Genomic DNA, 21,480 nt, shown 5'->3' with positions numbered 1-21,480 from the left:
AGTATAAACTATATGTTCTAGCTAATCTCCAGTGATAATATTCCTGGGTAATTTACGATCCAGTATATGATTGGGATATTAAGATGCTCAGGGGAAAGTTATGGTTAATTATACTTATCCCTTTTATGACACTGGTAACAGGTATTGGCAAATTTTAGGGAGTCAATTTGAGTGAATTTTCTTTATAATCGGCACCTTGTTATGCCCTGCTTTTTTTTTCCATTCTGGAGAGAAGGCAGAATGATTGACAGAGAGAGACAGAAACTGAATGAATTAGAATGCGAGATGGAGAAGTGGGAGAAGAGGAAGAGGTTGAAGAGAAAAACAGTGGGGGAGGGGGGAAAATAATATGGGTGTGAAGTTGGGAGTAGGAGAAGAGTGGGAAGCTGTTTTCATTAAGGGAGTGGAGAGACATGCTTCAGTGACGGAGCTGGCCTCTGGCACCAAAAGATTGCCCATTGGCTACAAACTAGCGATATCTGAGAAATTCAATCATTAAAACAATGGTCAGTGTTTCTGTTTCATTGACCAGGGTATCAGTGTAGACGTACAGGGAAAAATATTTCCTTTCATAAACCTCTCTGCCCCACTACTTCACAATCCTCCTTAAAACAGCTCTCTTGACATAGCATTTGGGTAATATCTCTTTATGTGACTCAATATCAAATTTTATCCGATTTTCTTTAAATGTTTTACAATGCAAAAGGTACTATTCTAAATTAAAATTATTACGACAAAATTTAGTGCATGCCCATTGCAATTTTTGCACTCCATATTCAGATTGACATTATTACTCCTTATTTGGATGCCTTTACAAAATTTTTGACTACTTTGACAGGTGTATATTTATTTTCATACCTTTCAATCAGAATTGAAGTTAACATCTATTGAATTCATAAGTTATTTCACACTTCTGCATACTCAATATGACAGCCTTTTTTAAAAGAAGGACATATCTGAGGATATTAGCTCAGTTTGAAGTTGTCATGTAATGCTAACTGCTGCTTATTGTTCTCCACTGTCACTTAATAGCATATTCACAGCACTAGCTATCCTTGAGGTTGTGAGACGCTCATACTGTCAATATATAAAATTTGAAAGCATTTAGCATCATACGGCATTTCACATACATGTGTAATTGAAGATCAAACATTGGGGAAATTTCAACAACCATTGGCTTTAACAGTGGAAGCCTACTCATTATCCCAGCATGTTATTTTTATTTCAGATCTCACCCATTTCACTTTGAGGCTGACACACCATAGCAGAAAGAGAACATCAACAATACCAGCTGTTAGACTTCATAATATATTGAGAGCAGGCATCCAGTTTGGAACAGAAACAGAGTGAACTGGAAGTACCTATTGGCCTGCTTGTGGACATTTGAATGGTCTTTCACAGCATTCAGCAGCAAGGCTTTGGAAAGATTTCACTCTGGAGAGTTGGAAATGGTGTGTCTGTTGAAATAGACCCCAGCACTTCCTTCCCTATCCCATCAAAAAAAAAGAATACTTATAGTACTGTTTTTGTTTGTGATCCTTGTCTGGTTTCAGTGGGACATTGCAACAGTTTGTGCAGGTCAAGATAACATAGCAGCTGGAGTCCAATAATGGCATCAATTTGTTTATTTAAGCATTACGTTGCTGACATCAGATCAGTGTATATGCTGCCTGCTTAAGTGAACTTACTGCAGGTTAAGAGCAAAGACAATAGGGCCCAGGTGGAACATTTGGTTGATTTGAATTTTTCAGTTTGCAATGCATGGATAAAGGTAGAATCAATTCAAAATAAATCTAACTTGCAGGAAACTAACCAAGTTAAATTGATCAGGTGCAAAGACACAGTAAGTCTTTTGACTGACCATAAATAAGGCAAAAGATTGACATTATAGCTGCAAGTGTCAAGGGTAAAGTCGACATTGGAAACAATGACAAAAGGCACTGGAAAACTTCAAGTCCCTTGTTAAGGTTATGCTAAAGAACAAAATCCAGATTGAATGAGCTATAGATAGCTGCACCTGATGACCTAACTGGAATCTAGAAGTCCGAAGTATTGGCATATAGTTGTATAAAGGTCCAGTGCAGTCACTAGTATACAGTGCTCCATTCTACAGTTCTAAGACTTGGGCTCTGAGGAAAGAAGGTACCAGGAAAACAACTCCCACTGAAACTCACATATGGTGCACAGCGCTCAGTAAACTGCATGGCCAGAAAGCCAAATAATTGAGTTAGATTAACAGTAGTTCAGGAAATCAAAAAGTTGCTCATTACACCTAGAGAGACAGAGACAGAGAGAGATAGCCACACATCCAACTCAGAAACAACATCTCAATAGCCTTCTCTTGACAACAATGAAAGAAGTAATTGAAAGTAAAAACAAAAGAGGAAGAGGGTAAGATCAGATGGTTGGAGACATGAATTGATGGAGACTTGAAGAAAACCAGAGCAAAAGTAATCAATGCCAATGGTCTTCCTAAAGATATGGTGGAAGTGAACAAGTGGAGTTAGATTAAAATGATCCTGTAATGTTAGTTAGATTAAAGAGGTTTCTGTGAACTTTAGCTGAAGCACTACCATGCTATCACTGGTAAGCAAGTATTTAAAATTCTACCATTTTAAGTGGGTAGTTTCCATTAAAGTTGAAATGTATGAATTTATAATTGGCACATATTCAGGTACAGGACTACTTCACATAATATTGATTAGTATATTTACCACCACAAAGAACTACATAGAGGTTAACATGCTACAACAATTGTTTAAATACACTCTATTTATGAGACAGATATTAAAATGCAGCTAGATGGACGGGATTTATCTCTCCGACCTGCCAACTTCATGGCTTCTAAATTAAGTGAATTCAGTTCCAAGTGAACTTGAGCACACAATAAATGAAGTGTCACTATCTAGGTACTAAATTTGTAATTCTGAAGTTCACTGTTTGTCTAGAAAAAAAGGGGCGTCCCTCTGCAATGAGCCATGTCAGTTGCACATGTCAACCGTGCCAAACTATGATTTTTAATCTATCGGCTGGAAACATGAACTGAACTGATAAGAAGTAGCCTTTTCAAACAAAACAAAAATACTTTTAAAATACAACCCCACTGAGTATGAGACAGCAAGTGTGCATCCCACCAAAAGATGACGAATCCCTGGAAGTTAAAAGGGCTGCCATCTCCTGTCTCATGAACAAGGAACATATGGCAATCAAGCATACAATGCTGGAGGCAGGCCATTAAAGCTAATCACTCATGCAATGAAAATTTGACTGAGAGCAGCAATTCCTGGACCTGATCACATTGCGTTACAATTAAAATGAACAATCACGTTTGAACTTCTGGTCAGTTGGAGAGAGCAGTGAAAAAACTAACCAACTCCTTTCTGTTTTTGAAGCATATCCTTCTCAGGAGAACAAAATAAGCACCTGAGAAGCTAAAGTACATTTTGTTTTCTCCCTTGCTGTCTCTCCACCCAACTTGCAAGCTTTTGGGCCAGAAATGTTGTTGCTTGACTTCCTCTTTCTATCTGCTTCAGGCAGAGATATTTAAAGATAAAAACCTCAATTCCTCAATTGTCTCTCCAAATTAATTCATCTTCAGTTTTAATTAACTTTGTATTGAAAACAGAAAACCAACCTATTTCACCTGAAGCCAGCAGAGTGACCAGACTATTGACTGTATTTTCTTTCACTATTTTTTAAAAATGGACTGTAATTTGACCTCTGTATTCTTCCCGCTCCATAACCTGTATTGTGTTTGCTTGGGATTCCGGTGGATGCTGGAAGAGAGAAAGGCTACAATTAATTATTTAACTTGGATTTGTTGGAGCATTATAAAGCTAACCTTCCTTTCTTGAACTCAAGAAAACTTGTCCTATTGTTTCTTTCATAGTCATAGTGTGTAAATAGTTGAGAAATCACTGAGCTGGTAAGTATATCCTTTTCTCAAACAAAAAAACCATTATGGTCAAATAAGGAGAAATCCAAAGTTAACTTCTCTTCATTTGATTATAATCGATACAATCATAACAGACTTGAGTGCTGAAATTGAGTTGAAGATAACCCACTGTCCATGATTAACATTTGTCAGCTTGAATATGCCAAAATTAACAAAACATTGTAATAAAGTAAAACAAAGTAGGTACATTGGTAAATATTTTCCACAGATCAATACTATTGAAGTAATTAATACTAAAAACCTATGAAGAAGAAACTTCGTCATGAAATTATCAGTGGTACAAGTCGATTAGTGGCCTGTTTATCATCAATGTTGATAATATACCAATCACTTCTCTTACCCAATTGTTGCTTAGTTGCACCTTTGTGATATTTTAAACAGATGATGAGTGAGAGAACTGATAGTGCAGCCATAAACAAGGGTGCTAAAAGGATTAAAGACATGTCAACTTAAAAGAAATTTCTGGCACATCAAATGATAAAGCAAGAAAAAAATTGCAGAAAGTATCTGTCTGTAAAAAACAGTGAAAAGAAAGGAAAATGTACACATTTAAATTACACCTTGTCATTGTCTGAAAATCTGTTTGACAGTAATTTTAAAGTTGACAGTAACAACATGAGATTTTCCATTTCATTTTCAACAATGCATTCATCCTCTTTGACTTTTACCCAATTTAAAACTAGTTTATATGTAAACTTGTCAATCTAGCAATTTACTCAGGGGAACAAGTGTACTTTACCAAGGATGTTGCAGTTCAGAAACCTGTCAAGAAAAGCCTATAATACACTCCTTTTCATGTTCATTGTTGCTTAAGTAGCATCTATTGGCAATCAATACTCTCCATTAAAGAATAATTTTACCTTTTCAAATTGAACCTATGTATTATTAAAGATGATATTGCAGCACGATTATTGAATTTTCTTGTGCTTGATCTATGAACCATACTAAAATATTCTAGACATATAGGTTGACACATAGATAAATAACTAAATTAATTTTCAAAGCAGAGTATAAACATATTTAATATAAACAATGATAACTAACTCCTAGTTGTCTTCCTATGGCATTGCTAATGGATCAAATAAAAATAGTGGAACTGTCTCTGGACTCCTTTTCCTTCGGCTAATTATTTTCTTCTGTCTTGCTGGTTGCTCTTCTATCTCACCTTCTTTCTTCTTTGCTCTTTATTCTCTCAAATCATTTTCTCCTTCCAGCATCTTTGGTTAATGGGATAGGAAACATAGACAAGGCAGAGTATCAGACAAGAAACACAAAAAGAATCACATGCTGCAGCAATAATATGCTTCTTCTATTATTGGCAGACCACTTGCCTGGATGTCAGCCTGATTGACAAGTTTGCCTTCCAATCAAGTCAGAAGGACCCTGTAGCAGGCCACTGTGAAATGTTGGTTCCCATTCATCTCCAACATGATGCTGATACATTGGAGCAGTTTCTACTCTGGATTATTGAACTGTTATCAGAAGTTAAGAAAGTTAATTCTATTTTCATTACAAAATGGATAATTGTTGCAAAATTGCTCTGCGACAATAACAAAACAAGCTCAAAGCGAGTTGACAGCTAGTTTTACACCTTCTTCCAAAAACAGAACTTATTTGTTAAACTGTTTTGAATTGCTCTTTGCATTCGAGTAATAAATTAAGTAGCATTTCCATATTTTTTGTTATCCATGAAGGTAGAGAATATTTAATTGAAAATGAATAGAAAAAGTTTGTTAAAATTGACCTGCCTTTGTACTCTAACTGGTCTGTGATTAACATCTGATTCACCATGGCTATGTGTTTTTCTGAATCAAAAATACAACTGCATTTTATGCACTATACACAATCAAACATATTAATCAAATAAAGTATTTGACTGCTGCATTACTAAATAAATGACAAATTACAATTGTGTTCATATATTCCGTAAATCAGTTGATAAAATTTGTTAATACTAACCAGCTTCTGCAGTTTATCCTAGTACCCACTGAGAGAGTGCAGTGCCTGCCATATTAATTGCATGCACTTGAAATTCATACACAGTAAATGGTGCTAAATTAGTAACCGTTGTATGAGTCTGTGGTGGAATTGATGTATTTTCATAACGTGGTTCTAAGATTGATTAAAGGTTAAAGAATCCACTGTCTTGAAAAATGCATCTTTGAGGAGGATTATACAACCCATCTGGTTGTAAGAATTCTCACATGCTTAGTTCATTTTGAATTATTATTCCTCGGAAGAAATTTAGGTTAGAAATTTATATTTGCACATTTTACCTCTTCCCATTTACCCTTCAACACTACTTTCAAGGTGACATTACTCAAATTACAACTACTGAATCAAATGCAGATTCCTGTTAAATGCAATAAGTTAAATCTGGTTAGCGGAACATATCTAACAAAGATAGCAAGTGGAAAATATGCATTTGCAACTAGCCTTGCACGTACCAGATATTATTTAGCAAAAACATCACAAAAAACGTAAACGTTCTATTAGGCAAGGACTAAGTAGGGATAGTCAACATGGCTTTGTGCGTGGGAAATCATGTCTCACAAACTTGATTGAGTTTTTTGAAGAAGTAACAAAGAGGATTGATGAGGGCAGAGCAGTAGTTGTGATCTATATGGACTTCAGTAAGGCGTTTGACAAGGCTCCCCATGGGAGACTGATTAGCAAGGTTAGATGTCATGGAATACAGGGAGAACTAGCCATTTGGATACAGAACTGGCTCAAAGGTAGAAGACAGAGGGTGGTGGTGGAGGGTTGTTTTTCAGACTGGAGGCCTGTGACCAGTGGAGTGCCACAAGGATCGGTGCTGGGCCCTCTACTTTTTGTCATTTATATAAATGATTTGAACGCGAGCATAACAGGTACAGTTAGTAAGTTTGCAGATTACACCAAAATTGGAGGTGTCGTGGACAGCGAAGAAGATTACCTCAAATTACAACAGGAATTTGATCAGATGGGCCAATGGGCTGAGAAGTGGCAGATGGAGTTTAATTCAGATAAATGCGAGGTGCTGCAATTTGGGAAAGCAAATCATAGCAGGACTTATACACTTAATGGTAAAGTCCTAGGGAGTGTTTCTAAACAAAGAGACCTTGGAGTGCAGGTTCATAGCTCCTTGAAAGTGGAATCCTTGAAAATAGGATAGTGAAATAGGCATTTGGTATGCTTTCCTTTATTGGTCAGAATGTTGAGTACAGGGGTTGGGAGGTCATGATGTGGCTGTATAGGACATTGGTTAGGCCATTGTTAGAATATTGTGTGCAATTCTGGTCTCCTTCCTGTTAGCAAGCTGTTGTGAAACTTGAAAGGGTTCAGAAAAGATTTACAAGGATGTTGCCAGGGTTGGAGGATTTGAGCTACAGGGAGAGGCTGAACAGGCTGGGGCTGTTTGCCCTGGAGTGTCAGAGTCTGAGGGGTGACCTTATAGAGGTTTACAAAATTATGAGGGGCATGGATAGGATAAATAGACAAAGTCTTTTCCCTGGGGTCGGGGAGTCCAGAACTAGAGGGCATAGGTTTAGGGTGAGAGGGGAAAGATATAAAAGAGACCTAAGGTGCAACTTTTTCACACAGAAGATGCTTCGTGTATGGCATGAGCTGCCAGAGGAAGTGGAGGAGGCTGGTACAATTGCAACATTTAAAAGGCATCTGGATGGGTATATGAATGGGAAGGGTTTGTAGGGATATGGGCCAGGTGCTGGCAGATTGGACTAGATTGGGTTAGGATAGCTGGTCGGCATGGAAGGGTTGGACCAAAGGGTCTGTTTCCATGCTGTACATCTCTATGATTCTATCTATGACTGATATCTAATTCAAACAATGCAATGGAACTGAGAGACCAAAGAAGAGAACATCTTCAGGGTATTTACTGTTTAATGGTTGTTCACATTTGAAGCATAAATAAAGCATTTCAGATTCTGGGACCTGAAAAATAGATAACATGTGCTGGGGCAACCGAATAGGTCAAGCAGCATCGATGGAAAGAATACACAGTTTGAGTCTAAAATTACTTTTCTTCAAAAGAGGTTGCATTAGACTTGAAACATTAACTCTGTGGGCTGAATATTCCCAGCCACCATACAATATGGATAATGGCAAGTCATCAGGGAAAATATGCCACGTTTAGAAAAATAAGATAGTCAACATTGACAAAAGCATGTCTGATCTTCCACTCAAGGTTTAAATGAAGAGATAAGAGGAGTGAACAGTGAGAGACCTATTTGCCATCATTTGTCTTTCATTATTAGCGATTCTCACTTCATTTGTATGCAGTTTGCTATTCTCACACACAGAGGAGAGAAACATGACGGTGACAATTCCCGACATGAAAATGGCTCCAACTTGCCACTTGCTTGTCCAGGCCTCCACCTTTGTCAGTCGACGCCAACATCTCTGGGGACACCCTATGGGCAGCACCTGCCTGCACTCCATCCTGCCCATGCAAGTTGACATTGGAACTGCATCAGGAATGTTACGTCATTCTGCAATATCTCCAACTCACTTACAAGTACAGTTATTCACTACAGTACTGCGCATTGGAACATATTAACACCTTGCATTGTAATGGTGCTGACAGATCACTTCATACACAGGGTCAAGCAGCTACCTCATGGGTTGGGGAAATCCTCAGGATTCTCAGGAATCTTACCATGTTCTCTTAGCGTACAGTCAAGTTGTGCCTACTTGGATCCTCACATGACCTCTGCCATATCTTGCCTTTCCTTGTTGTGTTTCACCACTTCATTCAAAACTTATAAGCTTGTTTTGCGCTGCCTTTCAGTGCAGACACAGAGCCAGGCAGCCTGTCATAGCTGTCAGCAGTAATTAGGCAAGAGAGTGGCCACATTGCTGCACAGCACCATGTTATGTCAATGTTGAAATAAAACTATGTGTCAGCAGCTTAAACAGAAAGCACACTGTGCTTTAGTCAAATGGTCATTCTCAAAGTGTGAAGGGAGAAACCCTGCAGGGGCTGTCTTCAGTCAGAGGTACAGGTACAACAGGCCAAGGGCATTGGCTAATTTCAGTCCAAGGCTTGACACAGTCAGTTGGCGGCTTAGGTCATCCAAGATTGAGAGGATCCATATCACTACAGTCCAGGGAATGCACCATCATCAGTCCTGCAGGGCTAAAGCAACCTATCCAGAGATTAGCAGTAAGTCAGAAAGGGAATTGTATAAAGGTTAGTTGGGGGCCCTGTCACGCATCAGTCAGTTCGGTCGTTCAGTCAGTTAGAAGGTTTATCAAAAGCGATCTCAGTATTCTGTCTACTAAAAGTCATGGAAGGTTATCAGGCACCACTTGGGGCAAGGTGGGTAAGTCAATTGTGAGGATTAAAGGCAGCATGCTGGCCTACAGAGGGGAAGATAATTATAAATAGGGCAAGTCAACATGTAAGGATGGGAGAAAATACAGAATAGGAGTGCATGGAGTTCTCAGGGATGGACTCTTATCAATAGTCACCACTAACCTGGCTTCAATGGGGAGGATAATACGTTACTCCCTGAACCCCAGTCAAACGAAGTGAGATGTGAACAGTTAAATCAATGACTTCAGTGGAAACATTGAGAAGATCAAGCTGGTGACATTAACAAGAAACCTAAGGCAGAAAAGAACATGAAGAGGAGTCACTTAGACTAAGAGATTGAGCCTGCAACTCAATCTGTGAAGCACGAGAGTTATAAGATGTACGGCATGGAAACAGAAGCTTCAGTCCAACTCGCCCATGCCAACCGGATATCCGAGATAAATCTAGTCCCATTTACCAGCATTTGTCTCGTATCCCTCTAAACTCGTCCTATTCATATACCCATTCAGGTACCTTTTAAATGTTGCAATTATACCAGCCTCCATCACTTCCTCTGGCAGCTCATTCCATACACGCACCAATCTCTGCTTGAAAAGTTGCCCCTTAGGTCTATTTTAAATTTTTTCCCTCTTACCCTAAACCGATGCCGTCCAATTTTGGACTCGTCCACCCCCTGGAAAAGACCTTGTCTATTTAGCCTATCCATGTCCCTCATAATTTTGTAAACCTCTATAAGGTCACCCCTCAGCCTCCGACGCTCCAGGGAAAATAGCCCCAGTGTATTCAGCCTCTCCCTATAGCTCAAACCCTCCAACCCTAGCAACATCCTTGTAAATCTTTTCTGAACCTTTAAATGTCCTGTATAGCCACAACATGACCTCCCAACTCCCTATTCTCAATGCACTAACCAATAAAGGAAAGTATACCAAATGCCTCTTCAAAATCCTATCTAATTTCAAGGAACTATGAACCTGCACTCCATGGTCTCTTTGTTCAACAACACTCTCCAGGACCTTCCCATTAAGTGCATAAGTCCTGCCCTGATTTGTCTTTCCAAAATGCAGCACCTCACGGTTATCTAAATTAAACTCCATTGGCCCATCTGATCAAGATTCTGTTGTAATCTGAGGTAAATTTCTGTCCACGACATCTCTAATTTTGGTGTCTTCTGCAAGCTTACAAATCGTACCTCTCATGTTCACATCCAAATCATCTATATAAATGATGAAAAGCTGTGGACCCAGCATCGATATTTGCAGACACAGGCCTCCCCTCTGAAAAGCAACCCTCCATCACCACCTTCTGTCTTCTATTTTCAAGCCAGTTCTTTATCCAAATGGCTAGTTCTCCCTGTATTCCATGCGATCTAACCTTGCTTACTAGTCAACCAAGAGGAATCTTGTCATATCCTTCACTGAAGTCCATATAGATCAGGTCATCTGCTCTGCTCTCATCAATCCTCTTTGCCACTTCTTCAAAAACATCAATCAAGTTACTTAGACACAATTTCCTATGCACAAAACTTTGCTGACTATCCCTAATCAGTCCTTGCCTTTCCAAATACATATAAATCCTGTCCCTCAGGATTTCCTCTGACAACTTCCCCACCGCGAATGTCAGGCTCACTGGTCTAAGGTTCCTTGCTTTTCCTTACCACCTTCCTTAAATAGTGGCACCACATTAGCCAACCTCCAGCACCTCAATAGCTGTGGCTATTGGTGACACAAATATCTCAGCAAGAAGCCCAGCACACACTCCCCTCATTTCCCATAGATTTCTAGGGTACACCTGATTGGGTCCTGAGGATTTATCCACCCTTACACCTGTGTTACCTTCAAGTCTCATCCAAATCGCAAGTACACAATCAAAATGGAAGTGGGTAGAGTGTTCTCTTTCTCTCTGAGGGACAGGATTCTGCTATTGAGCAATATGAGGCCCTTCAAATGGTAAAAGCATTAATGAATTATTCACAAGACATCAGTTATCATATAACTCTATATGCATACCTCATGCATTAACCTGCTGTGTTGACTAAAAATTCTGGTCACAAGCAATCATTCAACACTACAAACCAATACTACTAATAGCTTTGAAGCACAAGTAATACCAGGCAAGCTGAAACAGTTTAACTCAGTTGCCAGAGTTTCAAATACCTTCTAACATGCAGTAGCTGCTTACTTCACATCTTGGACCATAAAATATCCACACAATTACCCCACATATAATGCTACCTTTCCTGGGTACTGGGAGAGTTGTGGGGAGGAGGTGCAATGTTCTCATTATTTCTGCTACACGTACAAACTTCTACTGTCAATGTGCCAACAGGCTCAATCAGCACATATCAGAAACATGGCAACCATGTGCAAGGTCAATGTAGAGACATCCCACCAGCCTCTTATTGCAAGGCTTCATGTCCCAATGTTTAGAGGACAGTTTTCAAAGTTATTTGTGTGTGCTGTGATTGCTAAATTATTATATCACTGTGGAGCTGCTTGTTTCTGATATTGTCCTCATCGGCTCATTGGAACTACCCCAGTGGATTCAAGTTCCGATTGTCTCTGTGCCCATTGTAAAAAAAGCAGTCACATAAGTGGATGAAAATTAAATGCAACTGGAAGCCCAGGAATAATATCAACTGCTGCCTAATGTGGATTTTCCAGCCTAGCTCTCCTCCTGATGTGGTGAGCATGCAGGTGAGCCACAGACACTGGAATTCTGTGGAATGCTGTACAGTGAGAGAAGAGCAGCAATGCCCATCCTTTGTTTCGAGGGGGCAATCAGAATGCCATGCCATGATGTCCAGCAAATTAACAATGCAGTACCTTTGTTCATTGGAATCAACAAGGACTACAGATTTCACACCAGATTTCCATACAGTTCATATCTACTGGTTCATTCCTGTTCTGGACAGAAAGAGGACATGGCTTAATCCTTGGATTCTCTGCTCCATGCAACTAGAAGATGACCTAGGCTGTCTGCTAGAGGATGTGGACCTGTGAGAGGTGAAGCATTGTGCCCCAGTCAGAACATAAGGATGTTCATCATGTCTTCTTTGTAAATTTGTTTTTGCAAATTACGTAAAGTCATCTTTCATGAATTGGAAATGTTTTGATGCTGCTGAAGCCAGCAGCCCCTGGGTTACCCTAGCTGCAAGTGTTTATTAAAATTACAAACTTTTGGAAACCTTCAACACATTTGATGCACCATCATTCAATCATAGATTAATTTTCACATAGGGTTGGGGTTTGGAGGTAGGGCAGAGGCAGTGGGGCTGTGTTGCTCAGGCAGAGTGAGTTCAGTATGTGGAAGAACTAGCCATTTGGATACAGAACTGGCTTGAAAGTAGAAGCTTAGTTCTTACCCAGTCTCCTTGAAAAGGAAGAGTGAGGTCAAGGACTCTTGTCTCCTAATGACTTGCCCTTGGTGCTGATCACTCAGATCTGTACTCATATATCCACCAATCTGAGGCTGTTGGAACTGGATTTCCATAACTGCCAGACAGAAGCAGCCAGACAGTCACATGCCAGAGGCAGCACAGTACAAATGACATCAGTAAACCCCACCAACTGTTGAGTCAGTTTCCCGAGTCCTCCGAAGAAAGCTGCTTACTGCTCCTGCATCTGCTTGTGCATTTGAATGAATATTTTCATGGTTGACATGATGGGGTCCTCCCATGCCTGGGAGAGGGAGAATTGTTTGGTCCCTGACCGTCCTTCAAAAGACATGACCAATATTGTTTCTTCCTTAGCCAGGTGCAGAGTTGTGTCGGTGGTGTGGTTACCGGAACGTGTGCCCAATTCAAGCAACAAACCTTCCCCCCCCCCCCCCCCCCCCCCCAAGGTGTCAGTATCTGAGGTAGTTGAGGGTGCAGGAGACAGCCTTGCAGGTGCCTCCCCTGAGAGATCTGTGGCTTCTTCTTAAGGGTGAAGGAGGAGATGATGTCCTGAGAGTCTGGTCTCTTTATGGCCATGGAGATTTACCGATGGCTGCAACAGACAAGAGAGAATGAGTTATGAACTAATAAGCTGAGATTTGGGCATGTTTTGAATGCATTCACAGTTGTGGTAACAGGTCAGCAATGCAATATTTGATGATGAATATTCCCAGGTTGGCAGGACACCAAGGTCTTGACATTACTACATGAGTAGTTACGTTCCTCTCCCAGTAGGGCAGACATTTTCTCTTTGGAAGTGGTAGGGAGACCAAGGTTGTATTCCCAACACTTGCCTTGACTTCCTCACCTGACTATGGGATGTTTTCTCCTGGAATAACACAAAAGGGAGGAATTAAGTGAGATGAAATTCAGTGGTTAGCACTGCTGCCTCTTAGCGCAAGGGACACAGGTACGATTCCACCCTCAGGCAACTGTCTGTGTTGAGTTTACAAATTCTCCCCATGTCAGCGTGGGTTACCTCTGGGTATTCTGATTTCCTCCCACAGTCCAAAGATGTGCAAGCTAGGTGGGTTGGCCATGTTAAATTGCTCATAGTGTCCAGGAATTTGCAGGCTAGGTGAGTTAGCCATTAGAAATGTGGGGTTACAGGGATAGGGTAGGTGGGCAGATCTGAGTGGGATGTTCTTCGGAGGGTTGGACTTATGGGCTGAATGGTCTGCCTCCACACCATATGCATTCTATGATTCTATGAAAATGGGTGGCACAGTTTTTAGTCCTGATGCAGGTAAAGGGAAACGAATGAGGTATCCTGAGTAGGCAACACAGACTACATGTCGGCATAACATTCTAGGGGTTAGAATGGTTGAGAAAGAGTGAGGAAAGATGCTGCCTGCAGTTGCAATATTGGTTGACCATGAGCCTGACTTGAATTTGCCGTGAGTGTGAAATAGCAGAAAGAAGATGGTAACATTTACACTTGCAAAATACAGAAAATCATTCAGCTGCTTCCTGCATTACTGATATTTCTCCAGATTGTGGATTTTGCACTGACCCAGGTGGTAGTTTCAGACCAGGCTGGCAGTGTCTGTTGCTGTAGTCTCTGTTAATGGTCTTGAGGAAAGAGGGCAACCCACCTCTTCACAGAACATTGAGATTCCAATCAGTCAATCAGGATGCCAGCTTGCTGCTGTCAGCCATCTTGGACAATTCTTCTGATACAGTAACTATGAAGGGCAGTTCCTGGCTTGCAGCAATTAACTTGGCCCATAGCTGGGGCAGAGCCTGGAATCTTAAAAGTCCTGACAATGGAAAGTGCTTCTGTTGAAAGTAAGCACAAGGTAGCCCATGAGCAGCACCATAGAGGTGTGGTGCATACATAACAAGGTGGGAAGCATAACAATGTATGAGATAGCTCTCTCAAGCCCATGAAACAGCCATGAACATCCTCGAAATTGACACTAAGCCAATTTTTGGTAGAAGTCATTTCTACTTCTCCCTCCACAAAAGCTACCAGACCTGAGTTTCTCCAACATTTCCCAGATGAAATAGGTTTTATTACAACACACAAGCGTAAAGATGTTCTTAACTGATTAGGTGCCATCTGAAGTGATTTATAGCTTTTATCACCGACTTGGAGCTAATGAAGATCAGAAGTATATCGCTGATGACTTCTGTCCACTGAGTTCAACCTAGTTCATTCCACAAATGCTTCATCTTGGATCCATGGGATTGACATAACCATATCACAGGAGAAGAAGCAGCCCAACACTGTTTTCCTCCTTCAAAGAGTCTGTGTAATTTTATTAAGTCTTAGTTATGCTACGAACATCCCAAATATTTTAAGGGTCTGGGACTTTTCTCTCCAGAATGTTTTTTCCCACAAGGGCTATATAGAGAATAGGGTTTGTTTCTGTTGTTCTCTTAGTGAGACCATTTGCAAATTTTGCAATTTTATTGACAGAAATTAAATGGATAAGTATATCGCTATGCGAAAAGCAATCATATTATGTGATAACAATCCAAATAGAATCAAGTCTGATATTAGTTATAACTATTTGACAATATCTAATTACATTTAGGAATATATAAAAATAGTTAAGAATAGAATATTTTACATTTGAAGTAGAACTTTAAAGTAAAGAGCAAGTAAGATAAAGTCTCTCGGGTAGGAGAAAATATTTTTTGAAATATTATTGCAGGTTTTTAATACTTGTGAAATTTCAGTGAAAAGATTTTATTTTTATACTAATTGGATTCCTCCTACAAATGTAGATGTAACCATTTTGTATTTGTCTGTACCACTTTCATGTAAGGCTGTATCATTTAACGTTGTTCCTTAAGATTCCCTTATAAGGTTGTGAGATTTTATCCAGTCAATTTGTTTGCAATTTCTACTCTTGCATAGATATTCTTTTCATGTCTCTCGCATTCTTTCAAATTTAATGTAATCCTTCATTTTGGAATTTTCAGTAAACGTGGTCCACATCCTTGTCTTTATGTGCACTGTCTCACTTTGTTTCAAATGACATTCATGTGATTAGGATCTTAGCCATAATAAGATTAATTAATTAATTTTTAATTAGTAATAATACAATTACGATCTTATTAGTTGGATGGTCTCAGTATTCCTTTTGTAATTAATACCTTATTTTCATGTCAAAGAGTGATGTTGCTATATTTCTTTTCAGGTTTTCTTTTCAATTATTAAATGGTTTTACACTTCTTGTATTTGCGATATGTTTGTTGTCTGTGTTGAGTATGAATTATTAACTTAGTTAATAGCATATGTGTCTGTTCTAGGTATTTTCTAATTTCAAAGCGGATCTTTTGTTTTGCTGGTTACAATATTGTCTTCAATAGTTAACTTCTACATAAATCGTTATCTTTAAATGTTTTTAATGTATATGTGTGTCCTGCTTAACTAATAATGCTTACTTCTCAATCAAACCTGTACGTCTAATTCGATATCATTACAGTTTAGGTATGTTGAAAGACTCTAATTTTTAATAGAAGGCAAAGCAGTTTCACTAAAATCTATACTCATTTCCATTTGTGTTATAAGAGTCTATGGGGTGCAACTTAATCCTAAAAGATTCTCATAATAAGGTGGGCTGGTAATGGGCTTATTTGCAGCAATAGTGGGCTATGCCTGGTAGCACAATGGTAATATCATTGGATTAGTAATCCAGACTCCCAGGATAATGCTCTACAGGACATGAGTTTAAACTCCAGCATGGCAGCAAGCAGAATTTGAATTAAATTAATTTTAATAAATTTAATGACTCAGTGGTTAACACTGCTGCCTCAAACTGCCAGGGACCTGGGTTCGATTCCAGCCTCAGGCAAATGTTTGTGTGGAGTTTGCACATTCTCCCTCTGTCTACATGGGTTTCCTCCGGGTGCTCTGGTTTCCACCCACATTCCAAAGATGTGCAAGTTTGGCGGATTGGCCATGTTAAGTTGCCCATAGTGTTCAGGGATGTGTAGGTTAGGTGTATTACTCAGGGTAAATGTAGAGGAACGGGTTTGGATTGCATACTCTTCACAGGGTTGATGTGGACTTGTTGGGCCGAAGGACCTGTTTCCACACTGCGTAGATTCTAAAATTCTAATGAATTTTGAACATAAAAGCTAGTGTCAGTAATGTTGATCAAGACAACCACCAATCTGGTTCACTAAGTTCTTCAAGCAAAGAAATGTGATTTCAGATCTCTATTCATTCATTTCTGGCATATGGACATTGCTAACTAGCCAATGTTTATTGTTCATCCCAAGTTGCCCTAGAGAAGGTGGTGGTGAGCTGCCTTCTTGAACTGCTGTAGTCCATGCGCTGTAGGCAGTCCCACAATGCTATTATGGAGGGAATTCCAGGATTTTGCCTCAGTGACAGTGAAAGAACGCTGATATATTTCTAAGTCAGGCTGGTGAGTGACTTGGAGAGGAACTTGCAGATTTTTCCAGGTATCTGATGCCCTTGTCTTTCACAACCTTTGATGGTCATAGGTTTGGAAGGTGCTGTCTAAGGACCTTTGGCAGATATCTGCAGGTTATTTTGTTGATGAGACACTCTGCTGCAACTGAGCTTCAGTGTGGGAGTGACTGAATGGTTGTGTTGAGATGTCAATCAAGCGGGTTGATTTGCCCTGGATGGCGTCAGGTTTCTTGAGTGTTGCTGTAGCTGCATTCATTTGGGCAAGTGGGGAATATTCCATCACACTTGCCACTTGTGTTTTGAAAATGGTGGATGCATTTTGGGAGTCAGGAGATGAGTTACTTGCTGCATCATCCCAAACCTCTGATCTGCTCTTGTAGCCACTGCATTTATGTAGTGAGTCCAGTTGAGTTTTTGCTCGATGGTAATGGGGTGTTCAATGATGGTAACATCATTGAATGTCAAAGTTAGGCTGTCACTTACTGGAGATGGTCATTGCTTAGCACTTGTGTGGTGCGAATATTCCTTCCCATTTTAAGCACAAGTCTGAATATTGTCCTGCTCTTTTTGCACTTATTATCACAGGAGTTATGAATATGCCAAACTTTGTGCAATCATCAGTAAACATCCTTCTTCTGACTTTATGATGAAAGGAAGGCCATTTGTGAAGATGGTTGGGCCTAGAACATTACCCCAAAGAACTGGGGCTCTTGTGACACAGTGGCAGCCAGGAGGCTGGGATCAAGTCCTACTGACTCCAGAGGTGTGTAATAATATCTCTGAACAGGTTGATCTGAAAACCTTCCTGTAGAGATGTCCTGGAGCTAAGATGACTAACTCCAAAAGCACATCATCTTCCACTGTACCAGGCATGACTCCAAACATCTGAGAGGATACCTCCTGATTTGCATTGAGTCCATATTTACTCAGACTCCGTGATGCCACACTTGGTCAAATGTGGCCTCGATGTCAAGGACTATCACTCCTACCTCACCAGACTTACTGCCATGTGGTTGATTCTTAAAAGTGACCTCTGAAAGTCTTAACAAGTCACACAGTTCAAGAGCAATCATGAATGGGCAACAAATGCTGGTTTTGCCAGTGATGCCCAACAATGAATTAAGAAGAAACTTAGCCATAGCATTTGCATCCCTGTCCACTTTCAGCTTTCCTGGTCAAACAGAGAGGGCAGTTAGGTGGATATGCCAAACCTGTCAATCTGAAGGGATACCAACAGACTATTGATGGCTGAACAGTAGTCTGATTTCTGTGGGCAGGATACTTATGAAAGCTTTACCACCAGTCTTCTGGCAATTACCTGGCAATCCTGCTGTGGGATTTGAGGAAGTGAAGTATAGTGATGTTTCCCAAGAGTGATCAGAACAGCCCAGCCTCTAAAATCAGGCAGCCTTGGATGCACTGAGGTAATCAGTAGTAGAACTCTTGTCCTTCAAAACTGTATATAGTATGCTAAAAGGATCAATGAAAGGTGAATGACTTAACACTTTCACGTATCAAAGTGTATACACCAACATTCCCAGCTTCTCCTGCAAAACATTACTCCCACCAACATATCAGATGCACTACTCCTCATATATGAACAGCCAACAGACACTCAGCTTAATATTTGTGCCATCCCAAACCCACTCCTCACAGTTACCTTCTCCAAATAATGTCCTTCCCTCACCCACACACAATCCATTTCTCATATTCATAACACTGTTTTCTGTTCCTGTAGAGAAGAGATTACAGAATTTCTGGGAGAGTCAAAGAAGGCCATGAGCAAGGAAAGACATCCCTCCAGTGATAGTCCCTCTGACAGTCATTGACAAAATATTCTTCCTGCTCAATGATAAGTCGATTTTGGATGTCACATACAAGGAGAGAGTTGATCCTCAGCCAATATTCCCAGTATAAGGGCCTCTTTTCTTTCAAGCTGAATCTCAGGTCCATCCCCTAAGCCCTATAGAATGGCAGATGCCTGAAGACAAGGCAGCTGGTGTTACTGCTAGTGTTGCTTCCATTGTTGTTGCTGCTCCTCTCATTCTTTGAAAGAGGTCCAAGTTGGAGTTGCATGCATCACTCCCATTCCACTCTCCTTCAGTGAAGTTTGATAACAAGAAGGTACAGATCAAGGCAATGAAGTCCAAGACAGATAAATTGGCTTCTGCAAAGTTCCAAAAGCAACAAAAGGAAATTCTCAAAAGAGACACAAGCATCATTCTGTCAGTCAGGCATGGTTGCAATTTTTTAGTTTTTCTGTTCAAAATCTTCCCAATCTGTTGCTCACTCACTTTCTTGACCTGGGTGAGTCAGTCCATATGCTGGCTGTTGAAACCAAGATGTTGGGGTAAATCCTCAATGAACGAGGAACTTAAAAGTAGAAATTTCTTACATGCAACTTCCATATGGGTTTGCTATTCGTCCGCAAACCCATCTGGGTTAAATCCAGATGTGGGTGAGTTCTTGTCAGGTTGCTCACTCAATGTCACATTCCAGGACTTTAATTATCCACCCACATCAGGACAACCCCTCCTCTTGGCAATTAAAATTCTACCCTACCATATTGATATGAATTCTTATTTGTCACAAATGATTTCAGTTGTAGAATAACAGTGAAAGAAAATCATAAGGAATGTTTTCACTTGCATTTGATTTTACTGGGATCTAACACTTATTTGCAAGCTATTTTTTTGTTCACACATCAGAATTGTAAGAGTTAAGCTGCAGGTAAGCAAAAATCCAGAAATAAATATAGAAGGTTGATCCATTGCATTTTTTTGTATATCAACAGATACATATTTTGATGGATTCTATTACAACTATATTCCCAAAAGTAGTCTTGGAAGTGGTTTATTTTCCAAAATGAATTCCGTATCTTTGAGACTTTTATTTTCAGAATAGTTCTAATACATATCTGTTGTGCATTCAATATTATTGGAGGAACAAGCAGTTATAAATTTAGTGACCCTTTTAAAACAATATTGATTAGTGTTTGTTTGGTTGCTTCTTTAAATCACAAAAGCCTGTTTGTCACCTGAGTAATACTTCCATCAAACTCTGTCAGGATAATATATACTTGTAGAAGCAGTTCTACCAGTGTGAAAACATTTTTAAAGCCAATGTCAGGCTTGTCCTCTTAGGATACATTTATATTCCCGGCTAAAGAATGATTTAGACTGAACAGAACATTTCACAGAAAGTCAGCCAACAACTCAAGAAGAACTCTTGACACTCACCCAGAGGATCATGACTGCATGTCTTATCATGATAAGTTATTTGCCTCATTGTGTTGAGTTCTGTCTGATTTTAGCGAGGCAGTTGGATAAAGCCAACACAGACAGATAAGCCATTCTACTACAGGACTGAAAGGAAACTACACTGGAAAAGGTTTCTCATGCTGTTTAATGACATAGCAGCATTGGCAATGATCACAGAGGTATATATATCCTAGACCATTTTCCTTTCAGGACTACAGTTGGAGGTAATATGATTGTAAGTGAGCCAAAGCTTAATTAGGATCTTAGAGATTCATGTTTGCTGACTTGGATGCAACATTGAGGAAACAACTCCTTCACAGAATCTGGCTACCCGATTTCCAATAGTCTGCCTGCTTTCCCCATTTTATTCCTAATTCTTTCTTTGTTGCTCCAAAAGAAATTATGATACCTATCTGGTGCAGGGTTAACCAAATCTGCAACTTCAGTGTCTTGATGTATAACAATTCTGCCTCACTGAAAAGAAATTACACAAGCCATTACACAGCTGGGGGACTGGGGGCCAGTGGGATGGGAAGGAAAAAGTGGTGTCTGGTCAGGATCTCCATGTGATCCACCGTCATCCAGCTTTTCCTGTACAAGGCTGCAAGTGAACAGGGGACCCCTTGAACTAGTGAGTAGTAATTAACAGCCTGTTGAGATTGTTAAGAAACCAATTATGAGGTCCTTCTCCCCTGAATCCTCAACTCTCGAGGCATGAAAAAATGTTTTCCCTGTTATGTTTTGCCCACTTGGAGCTGTCTAGCCTTCTCATACTTAGAGTTCTTTTACAAGAGTAGAACATGTTTCCCCTTTTGTTAGCAACTCTCCAAGGTTGCTGAGGAGAGTGCTCAGGCAAGATGAAAATGTCCTAAGAGAAACTGACAAGCTTTTTGAAGGCTTTGCCAACTCACACTGAACAGCAACAGTCCTGGTCACTGGGGGACTGCTGTTCAAAGCAATTCTTCTCTCAAGAATGCTTTCCCTCCTTCAATGGTGCTTGGAAGGCACTTCACCTCTCTAGTACTTCACTCATCCTCAGCTACCCAGCCTTCACTAAAGCATGGGAGCAGCTTGTGTAGCTTAAGCTCCTACCTGTGCTAAATCTCAAAGCAGAGATGACTG

At 40.0% G+C, this 21,480-nt stretch overlaps 1 protein-coding gene across 1 annotated transcript in view; it reads right to left on the bottom strand.

Annotated features, from left to right (window-relative positions):
* The window catches only part of ush2a (Usher syndrome 2A (autosomal recessive, mild)), a 929,735-nt gene that overhangs the window by 748,887 nt on the left and 159,368 nt on the right, over positions 1-21,480 (bottom strand).

This window comes from Chiloscyllium punctatum, chromosome 11 (genome assembly GCF_047496795.1).
Source record: "Chiloscyllium punctatum isolate Juve2018m chromosome 11, sChiPun1.3, whole genome shotgun sequence".
NCBI classification, from domain to species: Eukaryota; Metazoa; Chordata; class Chondrichthyes; order Orectolobiformes; family Hemiscylliidae; genus Chiloscyllium; species Chiloscyllium punctatum.
Note: the sequence above shows the minus strand (reverse complement) of the source record. Positions and strands in the feature narration are given on the sequence as shown.